Source organism: Pinus tabuliformis, chromosome 1_2, assembly GCF_031772625.1.
Source record: "Pinus tabuliformis cultivar Carrire ecotype Pingquan chromosome 1_2, CPIR1, whole genome shotgun sequence".
NCBI lineage: Eukaryota > Viridiplantae > Streptophyta > Pinopsida > Pinales > Pinaceae > Pinus > Pinus tabuliformis.
Window position 1 is genome coordinate 1,227,170,182 of NC_142298.1, and position 20,860 is coordinate 1,227,191,041.

Consider the following 20,860-nt stretch of genomic DNA (forward strand, 5'->3'; position numbering starts at 1 on the left):
TTCAACTTCTGCCTTAATGGGAGCGACTTTCTTGGGGTGCACCTGCCTTAGCCGTTGTCATACTGGTTTGACATCTGGATACATCTTAATTTCGTGTTCAACGATACTCGAGTCAATGCCTGGAATTTCACTGTATGACCCAACAAAGACATCTCTGAATTCGCGAAAAAGAGTGTTATATATTTCCAGTTCTGAAGGAGAACAACATTTGCCAACATGAATATTCTCTACAACATCTGTTTTGGTCGAGATATTTATGGCGATATTCTCTTCAATATTGGACAAGTTTCACTCGGAATCCACCGTGTTTACAGTATTTGATAGGAAATCAAAGATTGAAGGATGATAAAGGTCATCTTTAGTATCTTCTCCACAATCCAGAAGAAGGGAACGATGGTGGGAATCATTCCATGGTTTTCCTTCAATTACCATTGATTGGACAATTCCTTCGTCGGTGACATGCACTTGTGACCAAGGATCTGAAGGGGTACCATATTCTTTAGACCTATCTATCCAAACGCTTGATGAGCATTGATTTGGGTTTGCCTCCCATGCTAGGAACATTGATTGCTACAATATTTCCGTTGGGCTTGGGGGCAAAACCATTGAATGATCCATGTCGATATCGTTTTCTGAGATCTTTTTAGAAGATATCATATTGCAAGTTCCTATCGACGCTACTTCCGCCAGGTTGATTGGAGGTGGAAAGGCGAAAGTTCCCATTAGTATAGGATCTTTTAGTAGGCCTACTCCGATATTTTGAAGCGAATAGGGGCTTCCATGGATCATGGGAATGCTTCCTGTAACTTGAGAACCATTGGGGAGGAAGTTTTGTTGATCAACGATTGTAATCCCTCCTTGAAAGGGAAATGCAATCTTCCTAAAATAGGTCAACACAATAGCCGCCATAGCATATATCCATGGTCTTCCTAGTAGGATGTTGTAATCAAGATTCCCATCGATTAATTCAACATCTATTTCTACCGTTTTCCCTCCTAGTTCAACTTTCAAGTTACTTAGGATACCATATGGGGTATATGTCCTTCCGTCGAATGCTTTTAATGTCGTTGAAGATCACGACAAGATTGGAGATCCTAAATTTTTCCAGCAACTCATCGACATAATGCATGCAGATGCTCCCTCATCAATAATTGTTCGATGAACAGTTTTGTTGAGGGCTTTCACTTGAACAAGGAAAGCTAGTTGAGCTGGTAATTGAGGATCGTATCCTTTATGATCGAAGGACACAAGATTGGAATCCTTTGGGTCTATCCCACCAATGGCTGATAATAAAGCCTGCCTTTGGGATGGGCAATTTTGTAGTACTTCAAGAGTCGACATAGCGTATGGCGATTGGGCCAAATCTTCCACTATATTATAATGATGTGCCGCTCTAGCGCGGGGATTAAACATCGACTTGTGTACTACTCCCTTTGGCGGTTTTATTGTCAATTCAGGAATGATGGGTGGCGCAACTTCTTTTGAAGTTGTTGTCGAACTACTAGGTTGATCTTTATCCTTGTTGTTCAACAGCTGTGGATTCCCATAATCTTTGTTCCTTGTCGATATCAAAGCATCATTTTGCTGTTTTGAAACCGACAACATTAGTACTTGGGACGGGGAAGCATTTTCACTTTCAACCAGATTTGTTCCTGGATTTGGAAACGGATCAGTTAACACTGCGGAGGTTTTCGAATTCTTGAAGAATTTTTTAAGCTCAGCTCTGTGTGGACAACCTGCGGTCCGATGATCCTCATCGCATATGAAGCATGGATTTTTTGGTTTCCTATCTCCAGGAGAGTTTGAAGAAGATTTTTCAGGTGATGATTCCTCCTGTTTCTTCTTCTTCCCTTTGCCTTTCTTCTTGCTCCCTGGTTGTTTGGTTTCTTTGCCTTTATCTGTTGATATGGCATTTACTTCAGAAGCAAGAAGTTCATCTTTTGCATTTTGACTTGAAATCTTACGGGCCTTTTTGGATGTAGCCTTTATCGATTTCGTTTCTGTCGTGCCAATCACGCCATCACCGGCATGAGAGTCATTGTTTGATTTAGGAGGAGGAGGAATTGAGAATTCCGGTCTAGGGGCGTCATGTATTTTATCGTAGAGCATGCCGGACTGAGTGTAAATCAAGTCCAGATATTGCGCACGAGTGATAACTTGCTCTTCTGTTACGACTCACCCCTTTGCCACATCTTCCGTGATGGAAGGTAGTAATGACTTGATAAACCATTCAGCTAAGAGCTGATCGGGGACATACGTTTTTACCATTCTACGACGACGTCGCCACTCATTTATATGATCAGATATGTGAGTGGTCGTCGTCTATTTGAAATTGGTAAGAAGTTCTGTTCTCGTTTCGTACCTTATTGGTAACTGAAAATGGGTTAAAAAGGTTGTGGCTAAGGTACTGAAGTTGTCGAACGAAGCTCTAGGCAATTCGATGTACCATTTTGTCGTTGGACCCGTTAACGTCCTCTGAAAGAGGCGAAGTCTTATCAAATCATCATTTAGGGTGCTTGATGAACACCATAGATGAAAGGTCATCACGTGATTCGATGGATCTTCACCTGGATTTCCATTAAATTTAGGAATATCTTATGGAAGTTTATGCGGAATCGTCGGCCACCAAGGGGTGTAAGCGATTGGATCATTTGCTAATCTATTTAAATCAGGTAACTCTAAAGTTTCCACAAAGGGTAATTGTTGATTCAGGTTAGGCGAAGCATACCCAGGATAAGATGGGATTGCCTGAGCAGTTGGTCTTTGCATACCGGCATAATGCATTTGATGCTGGTATGTTTGGTAAGTTTGGTGGGCATGACCATTGTAAAATGTTTGATTTTGGCCGTTTTGAATGTACGGCTGTCCACTATTAGCAAAGATTTGTTGCTCAGAACCTTGGTATACTTGTTGGAATTGCGGTTGTTGGTATTGCACTAGCCATGGTTGTGAAGCCATGTGTTGTTGCCCGATACTAACAGTTTGACCAAGATGAGGGGTAATTGTACCCGTTTGAACCTGTGTCGTTCCACCGGTTGGCAATTGTGGTTGAGTCGCAGGGTCAAGGGGCTGTTGCATTACAACCTGAGAAACCTGAGGTTGGCATACAACAGGCAGCACTTGAACTTGCGACACTGTCACAATAGCTGGTGTAGTTGGGATATTTGACATAGGTAAGCATTGTTGCATCGAATATACAACTCTTGGTTGTTGAGGTAGCATTGGTACCCAACCGCTTGAGGTAATTCCAGTACAACCTGAATGTCGTTTTGAACTCCCGTATGGATATCCTCCCGGAGGGGATAATGAAAGGGTATACTGCCCCCCATACGGTGGTAATCCAGAACTCAAGGGAATTATTTTCCCTTGGGGGCCGGACTGCCCAAATTGACCTCCAAATGGATCAATTTGTTGAGACTCAACATAAGAGTTTCCGAATATTATTCTGGATGAACAAACAAGAACAGACCATACTGTCGAAATAGCCCCTGAGTGGGCTCCTTCTAGCGGCTGAGAGCTAGTCGGGACAGATGGTATACCGGTGAACATTGTCGGAGTGATAGCAGGGAGTTCTGTCGTCGCTGTGTCAGACGACACAGTCCTAGATGTTGACGGTTGTTCAGACATTTGTAGTCTATCCAAAAGATTACCTAGCGATTCTACAGGAGCTTCCGCTGATGGTAGACTAACTTCTGATGAAGAGGGATATAGAGTGATCCCGACTCAAAATTGTGATGGAGTACTTGTTGGAGGATCTTCTACAATTTCTTCTATGGCAATCAGACCAGGTGGAAGGGGGAGACCGTCAGGTCCGTAAAATATTTCTGGTACCGAAGAAGATATGGAATCGGCAGCAACAGATGTTTGAAGAGCAAGACTCTCCGAACCGGTTGTAGATGGAACTGGTTCGGTAACACAAGTGTTTACTCTCAGACTAGGATCAGTATTACTGTCCTTCTGTGGCTGCTAAACTTCTTCTGTAGAGGCAGGGATTCCAGAAATGTTTGGAGTAACCGGAGTCTCTGATGTCGTTGGAACACTTGTTCTAACTTTAATAGGAGATTTGGAACCGGTTAAACGAGTTCGCTTTATCCGTACTAGCTTCGATTCCGAAGACAAAGACGGTTGACTCGTAAGCCTCTGTGAACGATGGGGTTTCAATTGACTTTCTTCCACGATTGCAGATTACTCGATCAACTAAAATAAAGGGGAAGTATGTTTCCGAATTAAATGAATTTTAGACGCCTTGACACAACTTGTTTTTTCAGTTTTTAAGAGTCGAGAAAAAACAAAAGATGACTCTAGTCTCCTTCGATTTTTAATGAGCCTGAAGTGACAAGTGCTCAGATGGACCTTTTCTGTTAAGGAGTCTGAAAAGGAATGAAAGGGACTGCTCTGGAAATCTAGGTAGGGAGAGTACCAAACCAATCACAAAACATCAGAATACTTTTTACGGTACGGCAGTCAATCTTCCCGAATGTTGTGTTCAGTGCATTGCGATCGATAGGGCAGCAGACACGGCTTCCTATGGATAAAGGATTAAGCCTATTGGGGTCTCCCAAAATATACTCGACGGTACATGGGATCACAAGTCTGTACTGGCACTTATCGCCTCAAAGTGGAGGAATCACCCAACCATCAGTGAGAACAACAGTTACCAGGCTTTACAACGCCGGAATACGTCTATAGCCTAGACTTCTAAATTTTGTGCGTTAAGTTCCAAAGCGTTGTTAGATTCATTGAATTTATTTTAAGTTGATCTTGTTTATGAAGTTTTACTTTCGGGTTCACCACGAGATGTAGATGTAATTCCTAAAATGCAATCTAAGATGATAAACAAACTTTTTATCTCCTTTATGCAATGAAAATCCTAGCTACTAGGGAAAAGAAACACATAATCTTTTCACGAAGAGCAAAGAGCACACGCTAAATGCACTTTCCTAAATCAAGCCAATCAGACTGTCTATATGCAAATGCACATGCATGTATTTGTTTTTCGACTTTCTTAGTATATGGATGCTAAAAAGAAAGTTGATGCACAAATCTGAATTTCTTTTCAAGCGACAAATATAAACAAGTTTCTTTTCGAAATCAAAAAATGGAGACAATCACAACACCTTACGATTTTGAAATGAATACTCGTTCTTGACACTAGAAAATTACAAATTCAGACCAAAAGCAATAGTAACAGGATAATCGACCATCAACAGCAATCAAACTCTTTCCTACGATTGAAATCGACACTTGCGACAGTTTCAAATCAAAGGACGACAGTACGATTACGCTACTTTTGCAAAGGAGAACTGTAAATGACTCAACAAACACACAAAAACATCTACATTTCTTTTGTACAAAGGAGGTGAAATAACAGCAAGGAAAAGGGGTTTCAAACAGACATATACTGATCACAGGCAGCAAAATTTAGGAATAGAACTGGAAAGAATGACCCACAAAAACCACAACTACACAGAGCTAGTCTGATCAGCGCACCTGTAACATAGAGAATCTGAAATGCAACGCAGGTTGTCCACTCGGGAAGTGCGCTGAAAGTCAGAATCTCTGAACAGTACCTGCACTGGGCCAGAAACGAGACTCTGTTTGGGTTCCGGGTCACAGTTTGCAGTTCAGTTCTTGGGTTTTGGTCGAGTAAAAAGCAATTAGTAATGCAACAATCAAGGGTAGATCTAAGGAGGATCTAAGAGCTATCACAAGGGCAATCAGATAGTTTGTGAATCAGTTTTTTAAATCATAAACAGATCCAGTAGATGGATTGAAGTAGCGGTTGTCTACTTTGCACTTGTTATGGCAAATGCAGTTCGAATGCTACTTGTAAGTTTATGAAATAGACAACAAAGAATGATAAACAAACAAATTGATTAGCTCCCCAGCGGAGTCGCCATTTTGTTACAGGGAAAAGTGTCTATATAGAACTGCTCTATCCCACTAAGGTGTGACAGCTGCCTTAGAAACAAACAGAGAAAAGCTACTTATGTTTTTCCTTTATGAATTATAGATAGAGAGGAACAGAAAGACCAACCTCTATCTTGCGCTAATCCCTTGATTCGATCCCTCTCTTCTTTGATAGTCCTCAGCTACCTGCTCCCTTGCACACCCAGCTTCACAAAGTACCTGTAAGATCATAGAAGCATAGCACTATACAAAGGCATGGATCTATAATCATAAACAATCTAGGATCAGATGTAAATTGACCATACAAATGTAACAAGCATCAATGATACAAAAGCATGGAGGAAAACTCAAATAGCTTTTATTGATAAACAAGAAAAGAGCCAGGAGGAGTTACAACTAGTTGTTCCGACCCAGCATCAACCTCCCAGCAAAGAAGCCCCTCTTCACCTCAAATAAAGCTTAGATCACCCAACAATCTAATGTTTGTCTCTAGAAACCAACAGCAATTCCTTACAATATGCAAAATTCTAGCCTCTGGATCTCTGGGATGAGGGATCCATATATAGATATCTGTAAGGGGGATGAGTCAGCCTGTGATTTGATTAGTGTCTTCTCTCTGATAGTTCTTGCTTCCACTTGGAGACTGAGGGCCTCTTACTCATCCTTGGTCGAATTCAGTGAGGCAAGTGTCACAGGAGAAGATTCTGAAGCTTCCATTGCCTCTCCACCTCGCGGAATGACACTGCCATTTGTCATTTCTCGCCCATCGCACCCCACAGAAGGGACTTTTGAAATGCAACGCACCCTCACAGTGTATTTGGGTGAGATGCAACGCACTTAGCCAGTGGAGCAACTGCAATCTGTTTTGACCAATTCTGAGCAGTTTCTCATGGAGAACTTCAGGGAGAAGCTGTAATTTGTTGACCTTGTTCCTTTAGTGGTTAGAACAACACTTTTAGGGACTTAGGAGCCCTTGGTTTATGGACATTTCATGCTTGGGGTTGTAGGGCCCAAAAATGTCTATAACAAGGAGACCTTTGCACCTGTCGCAAGGTATTCTTCCATACAGACGATTCTTGCTCTCTCAGCGCAGATGGGGTGGCACATCCATCAGATGGATGTGAAGACTGCGTTCCTCAACAGAGTCATTGAGGAGGAGGTGTACATAGAGCAACCCAAAGGTTTCGAGATCTTCAGCAGTGAGTCGCATGTGTGCAGGCTCAAGAGAGCATTGTATGGGTTGAAACAAGCACCACATGCTTCGTAGACACAGATAGACAGTTATTTCACCGGACTTGGATTCTCCAAGAGTGAGGAAGATCCTAACCTATACTAGATTGTGGTGGAGGGTAAGTTTCTTATCATTGTACTTTATGTAGATGATTTGATTCTAACAGGTGATGAGTTGTTGATACTTTCATGCAAGGATGATCTTGCTAAGGAGTTTGAGATGAAGGACTTGGGCCTCCTTCATTATTTCCTGGGATTGGAAATTTGGCAGCGCAGTGATGGACTATTTGTTTCTCAGGGTAAATATGCTCGAGAGATACTGGAGAAGTTCAACATGCATGGCTGCAAGCCTGTTGATACTCCTCTTCCTGGAGGTTGGAGGAAGGAGGATGCTACTTCGGCGGAGGTAGTGGATGCCACTGTTTATCGACTGTTGGTGGGGTCACTTATGTATCTAGTCAATACACGACCCGATATATGCTATGCTGTTAACCAGCTTTCACAAGCTATGGTTAAGCCAACCAAGCTCTTCTGGAAGGCAGGCAAACATGTATTGCGTTATCTCAGAGGCACATCGGGATATCGATTGTGGTACAGACATGAGGATGAGGTGAAGCTGTGTGGCTTCACAGATGCAGATTGGGCAGGGAGCCCAACAGACAGAAAGAGCACATCTAGAGGGGTCTTCAGTATTGGGTCGACAGCAGTTTCTTGGTACAGCAGGAACCAGAGATCCATGGCACTCAGTTCAGCAGAGGCCGAGTATATGGCAGCAAGTTTGGCTGCATGCGAGGCTATATGGATGAGGAAGATCTTGGTCGGGTTGTTCGGTTCATGCTTGGAGCCTACAGTGATTTATTGTAATAACCAGAGTTGCATTAAACTCTCGGCTAATCCAGTATTTCATGATAGATCTAAGCACATTGACATCAGGTACCATCATATCAAAGATTCTGTGCAGCGGAGAATCATGTTACTTTCATACATTCCAATGGAGGATCAGGATGCTGATATCTTGACGAAGGCGCTCACCAGGAGCAAATTCGAATACCACCGAGGCAGGATAGGGGTTGCTGATAATCCATATCTTGTTGAGAGGGAGTGTTGAGAATGCAACAAGATGATGGAGCTTAGTGGAAAGAAGTCGCCTTCACTAAGTGGATCCGCGGGCTATTTTTGGCACAAAGTCTATTTTTAGACATATGGATCATGGTCTATGAGTTGCAGGATGCTATTTTTGGATGATTGGTCATGTTGGTAAAAATAGATGGACTTATGTTTTTAGACATATGGGCAGATTAATTTTTAGACTGTCGGGCTAAAAATAGAACAGTCGAATATTATTAGCTCATAATAATATTTGGACTATAAACATTATCTTATCCTCTTGGAGCACTTCAGTTTGAGCTATAGATGCGGCACATGCAGCTGTCAGAAGGAAATATGCTTTTCTTGTGAGTCAGTTGAGCTATTGCATGGTGGACTTCAGTTAGAACTCAAGTGGTTGAGTTTTGGTGGAGTTGATGGAGTTGTGTTCATTTTGACTTGGTTGAACTAGTTGTATTTAGTTTAACTACAAATACACTAGTGATGAGTGATGTGAATTAATTGTTAAATTAATTCACTAATTATTAACTCATAAAGCAACTAAAGAATACATCAGTTAACTCAGTGCATGGACAGTTCAATGGAGACAAGTGTTAGAGGTTGAGATTGCTACCAGTTGTGACTATAGTTGTGCATGAGATCTTGCACAAGCAATGGATTGAGTAATGCCAATGAGGATTGCGTGGTTCAGCCAAGGAAATACGAGTTTGCTTCAGCCATTCATCATTATTCTCATGCAGGATTGTGCAGTGGAGGTAGGCAAAGCAGTGGAGGAGATTTGAACCTGTGATTGATTCAGATCTGAGCTAGTTTTGTGTGTAACAGGTCGAGATAGTAGTGAGTACTTGTGAGGATTATTATACTATGTATTGTTACATGTTCTCAATCATTATAATATACAGATAGTGTGGGGTTTTCAGCTGTATGCTTTCCCCAGGTTACATACTGTGTTAATGTGTGCATGCGATTTATGTTTCATTGTTTTGAATGCTACTAAATTGATGATCAATGTAGAGGAGGTTATGTATTATGCATGTATTCCGCAATAGTGTATAATCAGGATAATCTCTGTGAATAAGTGTCATATTATTCAAAATTTCTACATCAAACTGCAAAGCAATTTTATTGCTACCTATTGCAATAACCAGACTATCCCACGAATCTGGTCGAGAACACAACAAACTGATGCACTTACCTTCATCTGAAATTTTAATATCAATAGATGCTAACTAACTTACCACAGTATTAAATGTGTTTAGATGCTCTGTTGCTGAGTCTCCATCTTTCATCCTCAGGTTATACAGCTTTTCCTGTAGGAACAGTTTATTCACCAGAGACTTAGATTGGTACAAAGTCCCTAACTTGTCCCAAAAAGCCTTCACCGTAGCTTCCCCTAATACATTTAGCAATACTAAATCTGAGACACACAATCGTATTGTGCTCTTTGCCTTCCAGTCCAACTTCTTCCATTCTTCATCGGACACTCCCATTGCTTTAGTACCCGTATCTACCGCGATCCACTAGTCTTTATCCACCAACAGATCCTCCATCTTAAGTTTCCACAACTCAAAACTCTGACCATTAAATTTCTCGATCGCTATCTTTCCACTGCTCGCCATTTTCTTTCACCACCGGAATCGATCTCGTAGATCTCCCAATGAATAGGGTCTACCACAAGCCCGAGTGAAACCCCTCAGTAACAAAGGCGTCCCCTTGAAGATAAAACACGTCTGATACCAAATGTAGGTTTTAACCCTGTACAGAAATTACCTGCATACGAATTCTAAAACACAGAAAATAAACAATGTGAGAGCATAACACATAAAACACATATACACAGAGATTTTCCCCTAGATCCCAAAACCGGGACTACCAGCTTGATTTTTCATTATGTTCCTTTCAATGTTACAATACATATATATACATGCCGAAGCATCCAATACCATGGACCGAAAACCATCCCGTCCAAAAAACATGTGCGAAAATCATGCACAAAACCATAGGTGGTTCTGCCCAACCTAACATAGGGTCCAAAACCAAAATTTTCTGGGGCGCTACCTCGGACCCCATAAAGTGGGGTTACAGGTGCCCTTCAAACCCCCTATTAACTACGTGGAAAGAATATAACACAACCCAAAAATATTGTTCAAACTACCTTCCTGTCAATCGTAGACTTGTGTCATATACTGCTTCATATAGTCCTCCTCTACAAACATCAAGGAGTCAACAAGCCATATTGTTCAAAATAGTGAGTCACCTAACAAGCCATCTTGACTTGAGTCATTATCTGAAGCAACTATTAATTCCTCATGACCTTTTTCTTTTTCAAATCCTGAAAGCATAACTGTTGAAACCTTGTTATTTACTTGGTCTTCCTATACTTGTTTCCTTTTCCAGACCTTCTTATTTCTATAATCTCGAGCCATGTGCCCATAGTTATGACACTTGAAGCATTCAATGTTGTCCATAGGTGGTTCCATCTGATATCTACAATCGCGAGCGCTATGGCCATAGTTATGGCATTTGAAACATTCAATGTTTGGCCCATCTAGCATGTATTATCTTCTGACAAAATCATCATGGAACCTGTCTCGTGATCCTACAAACTTTCTTCTAGGTTTTTGTAGATAATGATAGTACCTGTCAAAAAATTCACAATCCCTATCCATATGTCCATAGTTAGCACATAAAAATAAATAACCATTAAATAAACGAACATACTTGGAATATTTTTCATTCTTCTTTGGAGGCGGTGTTCTAGGTTGTTGTGGTCCTTTGTTCTTGATTTCTTTGGTCTTATTCTTTAGAGTTGCAACATTCTTCTTTGGCTTTTCATTTTGATCAACATCCTCCTTAGAATCATCTTGCGAAGATGTGGAGCTTGTACCTTCATCAACTGGAGCTTTACCATCTCTAATTGCCTTCTTTTTTTCTTCTTCATTTGTATTATCTTGTATGTGTTTTTTGGGCGATCCCTTGAGTTTGGTGATCTCATCACGGGTGGAATCAAGTTCTTCTTTATTTTGAGTAAGATCTTATTGAAACCATCTTTTCAAGACCTTCCTTATTTTTTCTGCCTCCTCAACTTGTAGCTTGAGAAGAGTGGTCCTCTCTATTTCTCCGTTGAGAACCTGTATTTGTTCCTTCTGCTTCTCATTTTCAATCCTGAGCTTGCTTTTTTCTACTGAATATGTTTCTAATTCCTTTTGCTTTTGGTCAATTGCGGATATGTATCTTTGATCAGATTCCTTCCTTTCAATTTCTACTTCCTGCATTTGTTTTGTGATCCTGCTGATCTCTACAGATGCTGTGTCGAGTTCTTATTGCTTTTGTTGGACTTCTCCCTTGAGGTCTCATGTCTTTGTATTCTTGATTTCTTCCAGTTGAGTTCTAAGACTACTAATCGTCTTCTCAGACTCTTCATTTTCTTTGATGAGTTCTTTTTCTATCTTCAATTCTGCTTCCAAAAGTCTTATCTTTTCCTTTTGACTTTTGAGTTTCTTTATCACCTTAATCACTTGATTTTGAAACTCTGTTTTACTCATTTCTCCCATTTCTTCATCATTATCAGAAGGATCTGAATTTTCAATAACAACTTGACCTGATTGCTTTGCTGAATATAGACTATGAAGCTTTTCCCAAAGATCTTTAGCTGTTGAACATTGACCAACTTTTGTTTTCATAGAATTTGGAAAAACTTTCAAAAGTACATTCATGGTCTTTGAATTCTACCATTTAGCTTCGTCGGGATATGCGTCTCCAAAAATAATTGATTCCCATACTCCATGTGCTTGCAAATGTACTTCCATCCTAAATTCCCATGTCCAGTAATTATTTGCATCAAAATCAAGGGTTGGTACATAATACTCACATTATTCATATTTTGTTGTACCTGTACCTTCCTTTGAAATCCTTGCAACTTGCTTCTTTGGCTTTCCCATCTCTATGCTATGAAAAATTCCTTCTAACGGTTTGGTTGTTACTGAAGGAACCAAGCTCTGATCCCAATTATTGGAAATACTGAAAGGAGGGGGGGTTGAATCATTATTCCTTAGCAATTCGCACTTTTAAATCTTTTCAAAGCATTAGTTAATATTCAATTATTATTAATGTTTATGCAGTAATAACAATAAATAAAAGAATGCAATAGGCACAAAAATTTAAGGATGAAAACCCCCTCCGGGTCAAAAACCACTTAACACTTTCCTAATAAATTATTTAATCTTCATCCCCAACTGAATTGAAAGAAACAACTTCCTAGAATTCTAGAAAATCATTTTTCTCCAGCTCCCACTGGAAGGACTCCCTAATGCCCTGGTTTATTCAATAATCAACTGAATATATGTCCCAACACTCTAGCGAGCCACAACTCACCCTATCACCACCCTACCATCCTAGATTCCCATGTCCAGTAATTATTTGCATCAAAATCAAGGGTTGGTACATAATACTCACATTATTCATATTTTGTTGTACTTGTACCTTCCTTTGAAATCCTTGCAACTTGCTTCTTTGGCTTTCCCATCTCTATGCTATGAAAAATTCCTTCCAACGGTTTAGTTGTTACTGAAGGAACCAAGCTCTAATCCCAATTATTGGAAATACTGAGGGGAAGGGGGGTTGAATCAGTATTCCTTAGCAATTCGCACTTTTAAATATTTTCAAAGCATTAGTTAATATTCAATTATTATTAATGTCTATGCAGTAATAAAAATAAATAAAAGAATGCAATAGGCACAAGAATTTTAGGATGAAAACCCACTCCGGGTCAAAAACCGCTGAACACTTTCCTAATAAATTCTTTAATCTTCATACCCAACTGAATTGAAAGCAACAACTTCCTAGAATTCTAGAAAATCATTTTTCTCCAGCTCCCACTGGAATGACTCCCTAATGCCCTGGTTTATTCAATAATCAACTGAATAGATGTCCCAACACCCTAGCGAGCCACAACTCACCCTATCACCACCCTACCACGTTAAAGTGTTCACAGGCCCCAGCCTATAGACGACTTCATACACCTGCATAGCACCTCCTTTCCACCCCATAGAGACTGAAATAAAACAAGACTGTGGATTCCTAAACCAAGGACAACAATCCACGATACATTACAACCTACAATAATTTTCGTGTACTTGATCAAATATACAATCACTCTATGACCTACAACCCAACCATGACATCATCCCAATAATGACTCTTATACCTCCCAACACCGCCTCTTCGACTTTAGACAAAATGACTCTTTTACAATCTTTAAAATTATGACTCTTTTACAAATGGCCCTTTTACAACTTTACAATGATGACTCTTGTACAGCTTTACAATGATGACTCTTGGCCTTAACAATACTTCATGATATTTGGATGGTTGTCATGTCTTCAAGGATGTCTTGATGCAATGCTTCCTTTGATTTGATACTTCTGCACTTGAATTCTTTCCTGATGTTGTACTTGAATATTCTTCTACCCGCATACAAAATTTTCCCCGCGAAACCAAACCCAAAACAATACAAAATACCCTTCAACTTACCTTTTCCTGCAAAACACATGTAAGTGCATAATAATGAATAAATACAAATTAAAATTACAATGCGTGCCTATTGTGTGCTTGTCACTTTTCTTGTTGACTTGTGTCAACAGTAGACAAATACTTCCACTCCTGATGTAAGCCTGGACTCTATGCAAGACTATATCCTAAACTGACCTAAAGATATATACAATAAAAAATGATGACATGCCCTAGATTTGTGATGGACCAAGTTCTAAGTACAACAATAGAGACCATTCTATCAACTATGACAAGACAAGTAACATGAACATACAACATCATATAGATTTAGTAGACTTGGTGTAGCATCAAGAATATGTAGCATCAAAAGTGTGGTATCAAGAATAACACATCCAAAATGTGGTATCAAAACTGACTGTGACATATAGAGACATAGAGATATAATCGAGACCCTGTATGTACTTATGTTGTCCTGAAAAAACATATGTCAAAGATGATACTCATATTTCAAATGTAAACACTAATCATACATACCTTGTTGTAGGAGACTTACCCTTGACTATTGACATATGGTCCTTAGTGATCCTTGAATGCATGCTTTCTCTTGTCTTCTAGGAGCTCAATATTGAATCTGTTGTATCTATGTAATTTCAGATCTCGAGGGTCTCAAATTTCATCCTATCATATCCCTCTGAGTCCTCTTTCCAACCCCGTAGTTCTGATAAAGATTGGATTCTTCAAGAAAGATTTATTCCCAATCTCCCATGATGACCTACTTATTTATGGGTTCAGTAGAGAAAACGTTTACAAAGTGCCACGTGTCATTGTAGCGACCTTTGGCCTGAAAACAATACCAAACAAACTTATGTCCATCCTATTTCAGTAACTTTTTATGAAATTTGAATTCAATTCTTAGAGAGAAAGCTATGATGATTTTCCCAACGTCACCTGTTTGGCATGGAATTCCAGAGCCTACAAAAACCCTAACGTCCTCATATCATATGTCCGAAAATGTAGTGAACCAAGATCTAAAATTTAGTCCCAAGGTTCATCAAGATTTCGGCTCAAATGGGTTTTAATTTTATATTCTGAAGCTTCTCTGAAAACAATCTATAGAAAAAATTCCACGATGACCTGTTTGAAACCACAAATTCCCTACTAGAGGAGGATATGAGGGTCACTATTTATATGAATGTCTTGAGTTGAGAGGGTCCTCAATAAGTGAAAGTTGGAGGGATTTTAGGAGTAATTTTTATATTAATTATTGACTATTCAGTTTCCACAACCAATTATGTGTGACATGCCACAACCCCATAGGGTTTTAGCCCACTAACTAGGGTTACTAACTTCAAACACAAATATATCTCAAACCATGAAGAATTACGTGGCACGCCATATATCAACGAAACATATTGACAAGAGGAATACATCTAGATGATACTTGACTAAGAATACAAGGAACCAATCTCTGATCCCAATTGTTGGAAATACTAAGAGGGGGGGTGAACCAGTATTCCTTAGCAATTAACACTTTTAAATTTTTCCAGAGCAATAGTTAATATTCAATTATTATTAATGTTTATGTAGTAATAATAGTAAATAAAAGAACATAGTAGGCACGAGAATCTTAGGTGGAAAACCTCTCCGGGTCAAAAACCACCGAATGATTTTCTAATAAATTCTTTAATCTTCAACCCCAACTGAAATGTAAGCAACAACTTCCTAGAATTCTAGAAAAGAATTCTTCTCCAGCTCCCACTGGAAGGACACCCCAACACCCTGGTTCCTTAAATAATGAACTAAATGGTTGCCCCAACACCCTAGAGAGCCACAACTCACCCTAGCACCACCCTACCACGCTGAAGTGTTCACAGGACCCAACCTGTAGACGACTTCATACACCTTCTTAGCACCTCCCTTCCACCCTATAGAGGCTGAAATAAAACAAGACTGTGGATTCCCAAACCAGGGACACAATGGGGTCAGAAAAAGTGGAACCACCATGGGTGGGTGAAGAAGATTTTGTAGCTCAAGGAGTGTGGGAAAACGGGTTCCGGGTCCCTAACATCTTAGTCAGAAAGAGTGGGTCTGATTTTAGGTTGGGACCACTCATACTGTAGGCATTGGGCTGATATCATAGTCTCTATGCAATCATCATATGTGAAAACTTATCTATGTAAGTTCGTATAGTCAGAGGTTGTAGTAGATCTGACTACTATGGCAAGGTCTTCTGCAGGCCAAGTTTATCAACTAACTAGGGTTTTCTTTTAAATATGAATTGAAGTACATCTTTTTCGTTAGAAAAAAATAGTAACATAGCTAACCCCCAATATAACTCCAGTGTTTATAAATAATTCTTCTATTATATATAAATTATTTTTTAAAAATATTAAAAAAAAGTCTTCTCTATTATCACCGACATGTTTAAAGTGACAAATAAATAGTGACTTAATATATATAATTTTTCACCTATTTAATATAAATATAATCTAGGCTACACATTATAAAAGTCAAATAAGTTATGATAAATAACATAAAATTATCACTAAACCACAACACAACCAACATTATTAATACTATTGCCATATATTATTCTTTCTGCTTCTTGAATGAGGATAAAGAGCTTTTATAAATATCTATTTTTTAAATTCACATAAAGAAGGTGGGTTTCTATGAAAATATGTGGGGATGGTTGTGACTTTTAAATCAAAGTATGCATGTTTTAAATGGACATGTGCTTATACAAAATCATAATTTTATAAGTTAAGGTGGCTTTCTATGAAAATATGTAGGGATGGTTGTGACATTTAAATAAAAAATGCATGTTTTAAATGGACTTTATGCTTATAAAAAATGTGCATGTTTTAAATGGACATATGCTTATACAAAATAATATTTTTTTATAAGTTTAATGAAAGTTTTTTCCCTGCCCCAAACCATGAACGGCTTTGTTAAAACAATTATATTTTGCCTATCCCACGCCATGAATGGCCTAATAAAAGTTTATTTATTGTACTTTATGTTCTCCAAACTAATATATTGATTTCCTTCGTATGTAAAGGAGGTCCATGCTCTTGACCTTTGTGCTCTTTATGTGGTTGGGACAAATACTGTCCAAGACCAATAATTAATACCTACCTAGGGTATAGACGTACATAAAACATTTAAAATACTCTAATGTATTAAAAAAAAGAAATAAATAAATAAATCAAGTACCATAGTGTTTAAGAAAGTCAGCTATGATGTAATAAGGAAAAGGGAGAAGGTAAAATGGAAAACATTAACCCTCCGCGTGTTAAAAAATTTAGAAAATGAAATATTTACCTAATTGAAAAGTTGAATTTTCTTAGGAAATTTGAAAATATATATATTCAAGTGAAAAGTTGGGTATCTTTAATACAGAATCTCTTACGTGAATAAATTGTTTTGTTTTGTTTATTTGGATAGTTAGGTAATAATAAATTGTTTTGTTTATTTGCATAGTTAGGTAATAATAGATTTATTTATTTTTTTGGTAAATAAATTGTTTTGTTGATTTGGATGGTTAGGTATAAAAAATAAATGTTTTTGGTTATTTGGATTGATTTTTTGGGTGACAATAAGTATTGTTAATAGTTTAGTTAAAATTTTGTTAAATTAGATGTTTAGTATTTTTTATTATATAATAGTTTTTATAAAATAAAGATATTCAAAGTTTTATAAGTTTGATTAATTTTAGTTATAGTAATTAATTTATTCTTTTAATAAATAATTCTTTTATATAGCAATTTGATTATTTAATTTATATAAATGTATATATTTGATTTTAATTTTAAATTATAATTTTTATATTTTAAATTGTTTAATTATAATTCTTTTGTATATTCAATAATATTTATCTTTTCATTATTACTTATATTTTTATACTTTCATTTATTTTTTAATTTATTATCATCATAAATACATTACATCGAATATTTGCTAAGGGTATGAGATTTTAGGAGAACATTATTATGCGCGTTACAGGGACTAATTGTTTGTTCAAATCAAATTGGAAGGAATTTTGGAGTTCGAAATCTATATTATTAGAGCTTCATCAACATAAGATTTATATTATTGATAGTTCAACTAAGAATTTTATGTGAAAAATGTAGTACGGCTTTTAAAGACTTATTTATTTAAAAGGAAATTTTCATGTGAGTTAGGTGATCTCGTATGAGGGTTTCAAGTGACAAAATTGTTGCATTGTGGGAATATGTGTCACTTTAGGTCTATTAATTATTTATAATGTGATCATATGACATCGTCTTATAATAATACTCTAAGATGTATTTAAAGATAACAATTAGTTAAAAAGTTATATATTTTTAATTTAAAAATAATATTTAAAAAAAAAAATATTTATCTTTAATTTAAAAGTAAGATTTATAGAGATTGATTATTATTAAGTGGATAACCATTTTTACCTCTTTATTTTGTGAATTTTACTTATTTTATAAACAAATTTTGAAGTTATATTTTTTAAACGAGACTTTATTTATTGTAAATTTAAATTTTAAATTATTTTTTATTTTGTATAGTAAATTATTATGTGATCATGAAAAATTATTTTTAAATTTTAAATTAATGACTAAATAGATATATTTATATAGTATATGTTTATAAAGTAAAAGACAAATAAAAAGTATAGGAAAAAATATAATAATAATAATATATGGACACCATAAATTAATATAAAAATCTTGCACAAAAATCAACTTTTAATAATAGTTCTATTATATCTTGGTTCGAAATGCATCTTACAATGAAGTCGTGATGTTTTTAAATAGATTACATTATCTGAAAATATCACTGGCAACACTATAGGCTACTAAAACTTTGAGTCGTTAAACCATTAATAGTAAACTTGTTAATGACCATATCAAATTGGCTCTAGAACCAAGTTAAGTTTACTCTGACCGTTGTAACAATCGCCCCTTTAAAGTTGACTTCTGGAGATTGAGTTGGTCTTAATAACTTTGTTGAATTCCATATAAAAAGGTTACCATCCACAAGAATACATGGGTAACTAAACATTATATTCATTAGTTTTCTAAAACATAATTTCATGTACATGGCTCATCAACCATCTCACTTCCTGAGATCTAGATTCTTCCCTCAAGCTAGTATATCTATTCAAGTGCTCCATTCCACAATTTGACCATACATAACTCTATATGTCATTGCACCACAACATATATACCTGAATAACAGGTCTTACAACAAACTAGCCTCAAGCTAGTATATGAGTACACCTACCACCCTCATACCTATTCAGGTGTTTCATTCCACACTTTGACCCTCCATCTATTGGAGATCAGATGCACAGCAAATAATAAAACATATACACAGCCATAAAATCATGCACAGGAAACACAGAAATTTAACGTGGTTCACCCAACCAATCTGGGCTACGTCCACCAAACATAGGCATCGGCAATTCTTATTAATCAAACAGGAGATTACATAAATCAAATCCTCACAAACTCTCACACTAAAAAAAACAATCCGTATGGATACCTGTTTTATAGCAAGGAGAATCTAACTGCCTCATAAATCCTCTCACATCAAATTTAGGATGCATTAACTCCCTCCCAACAACCTGGAGCTAATCTAGCAACCAATTCCTATTGTTGTCACACATTAGAGATTTTTGCCTAATTTATGAAACAGAAAATCTCAACAATCTCCACCTTGACAACAATTAGCCTGATGCCCTGTTTGTTTATTATTTTATCTTTTCTGCAAGCCAAGAGAAGCCAAACACCAGCGTAGCTTCTCCAACAAAACTGGTTTCGTGAACATGTCTGCACAGTTTTCCTTTGTATGCACCTTTTCAAGAGAGACTCCCCTTTCAGTGATAACCTGTCTTACAAAATGGTACTTAATTGGAATATGCTTTGATTTACTATGATAGGCCGGATTCTTAGCCAAATGTATTGCACTTTGACTATCACAAAGTAACCTGATGTTGTCTTGTAACCTACCAAACTCACCAAGCAAACCTTTCAACCAAACCGCCTCTTTGCAAGCATGCGAAGCAGCAATGTATTCTGCTTCAGTAGTGGATAAAGCGACAATGTTCTGTAGCTTTGACATCCAGCTTATAGCTCCACCTACAAGAGTAAAGACATACCCTGAAGTTGACCTTCTCTTATCCAAATCACCTGCAAAATCGGAATCAACATATCCGCAAACAAATTCACTACTCTTATTGTAAGTGATACAATAACTACTTGTGCCTCTCAGATACCGAAGCACCCATTTCACTGCTGACCAGTGTTCTTTACCCGGATTTGCCATGTACCTGCTGACAACCCCAACTGCATGTGAAATATCTGGTCGTGTACACACCATCGCATACATTAAACACCCTACTACATTAGCATATGGAATTCGAGACATATAATCCTTTTCTTCATCTGAATTAGGACATAAACTCGAAGAAAGCTTGAAATGGGAAGCGAGAGGGACTGACACAGGCTTCACGTTATTCATACCAAACCTCAAAAGTATTTTCTCAATATACTTTTGTTGTGATAGCCATAGCTTACCATTGCTCCTGTATCTGAAAATCTCCATGCCCAAAATCTGTCTTGCTGCTCCTAGATCTTTCATATCAAACGTCCTTGCCATCTGAACCTTCAACCTGTTGATTTCTTCTATGATTTTGCTTGCTAAAAGCATATCGTCAACATACAACACCAAGATAATGAATGTGCCATTATTTAACTGTTTAAAATAAACACAATGATCATATTGACTTCTAACATATTTCTGACTCAACATGAAAGAATCAAACTTCTTATACCACTGCCGAGGCGACTGCTTCCGGCCATATAAAGACTTCTTGAGCCTGCAGACAAATTTCTCATTGCGATGCTGAACAAACCCTTCCGGTTGTTCCATATAAATTTCCTCATCTAAGTCTCCATGTAGAAATGCAGTCTTAACATCTAATTGTTGCAACTCTAAATCAAGCAAAGCCACTAATGCTAACACAATTCTAATTGAAACAATTTTAACCACTGGTGAAAAAATCTCGTGAAAGCCAATATCGGCTTTCTGAGAAAACCCTTTTGCA